This window comes from Nanorana parkeri, unplaced genomic scaffold (assembly GCF_000935625.1).
Source record: "Nanorana parkeri isolate BGI_ZX_2015 unplaced genomic scaffold, ASM93562v1 scaffold622, whole genome shotgun sequence".
NCBI classification, from domain to species: domain Eukaryota; kingdom Metazoa; phylum Chordata; class Amphibia; order Anura; family Dicroglossidae; genus Nanorana; species Nanorana parkeri.
The window spans coordinates 799,668-801,499 of NW_017306890.1; positions in this window are offsets into that span (position 1 = coordinate 799,668).

Genomic DNA, 1,832 nt, shown 5'->3' on the forward strand with positions numbered 1-1,832 from the left:
TCTCAGGGACGAGGGTCTATCCACCAGAGACATCTGCGGGGGTTCCGTGTGTGCGTCTCAGGGACGAGGGTCTATCCACCAGAGACATCTGCGGGGGTTCCGTGTGTGCGTCTCAGGGACGAGGGTCTATCCACCAGAGACATCTGCGGGGGTTCCGTGTGTGCGTCTCAGGGGCGAGGGTCTGTCCACCAGAGACATGAAAATGGGCTTCAGCCACGCCTCGTGCCCAAAGGCAAGAAAACCTTCAGACCTTCCCAGACACCCAATTTACTCCCGGAAACACTGCTGACCAGTTCTGATCTGTCAACCCAAATATTGTGTATTGGGTTCTTTAGTCTTCTTCTTCTTCTTATCTTAAAGAAATTGACCCAACGCTCCCCCCACAACCACAAATCTATGTCTGGAAAAAAAAGTCTCATCTCCAGTTATTTGGGGGTAATTTAAAAGGTAGAAGGGAAGAGAAGATGAAGAGATGAGTCTAGACAAGTAGAGGAGGGAGGAGAAGAGAAAAGTAGAGGGTATAGAGAGAAAGATGAGGAAAAGAAAAGAAGAGAAGAGAATTCAGGGAAGGGGAGAGGGGATGAAGGAAAGAAGAGGAAAGGGGGGGGGGGAAAAAAAGGGAGATGAGATGGGGGAGTAAAAGCAAAGAGGAAATGAAAGGAAGGGGAAAAGAGATGAAGGGAAGAGAGGTGAATAGAAGGGGGGTGAATGGAAGGTAGGCATAGATAAAGGGAAGGGAAGAGGAGATGAAGAGAAGAGGAAAGGATAAAGAAGGGAAGATGAGATGACGGGAAGAGGAGAGGGAGGAGAAGGGAAGATGAGATGACAGAAAGGGGAGAGGAGAGGGAGGAGAAGGGAAGCGACAAGAAAAGAGTCATAAGAAATTAAGGGAACAGGAGATGAATGGAGGGAAAAGAAGATCAAGGGAAGAGGAGAAAGAAGGGAAGAGGAAATGAAAGGAAGGCAAGATGAGAACAGAAAGAAGGAAAGGAAAGATAAAATGAAGTAAAGGGGAAAAGGAGATAAAGGGAATAAAGAAGTACATTTTTGATGAAGGGAGGAGGCAAGAGGAGATGAAGAGAAGGGAAGAGGAGATGAAGAGAAGGGAAGAGGAGATGAAGAGAAGGAAAGAGGAGATGAAGAGAAGGGAAGAGGAGATGAAGGAAATTGGAGAGGAGAAAGAAGGGAAGGAAGCAGAGACTGAAGGGAAGAGAAGATGAGAGGAAGAGAAGGGAGGAGGAGATTAGGGGGAGAGAAAATGAGAGGAGAAGGGAAGACGAGATAAAGGGAATGAAAGATAAGATAAAGGGAAGGGAAGAGAAGGTGCAGATAAGAGTAGAAGAGCAGAGAAAGACGGAAGAGGAAATAAAGGAAAAGGAAGAGGAGATGAAGAGAAGAGGAAAGCAGAGAAGAAAGAAGGGAAGAGGCGATGAAGGCAAAAGGAGAAGAGAAAGAAATGATGAGATGAAGGGAAGAGAAGAAGAGAGGAGAAAAGAAAGAAGGGAAAGGGGGAGGAGTGGAGGAGGGGGGAAAGAAGGGAAGGTAAGATTAGATGAAGGGAAGGAAAAGTAAGAGGAGATGAGAGTGGGGAGGGGAGAAACCATGCAGAGAGGGATGGAAGGGAAAACAGGAAATAAGATAGAAGAGGAAGGGAACTGAAGGAAAAGAGAATAAAAAGTGGAAGGAATAAGTGGAGGAGGAGGAGGGAGAAGAAGAGACTAGATGAAAGGTGGAAAGCAACGTTCAGGAGATGGAAGTGAAGTGGAAGGGCGTTTCCTCCCTCCATCCAAAGCTGACTTTATCATAATCCTCTAAAACACTTCCAGGTATAC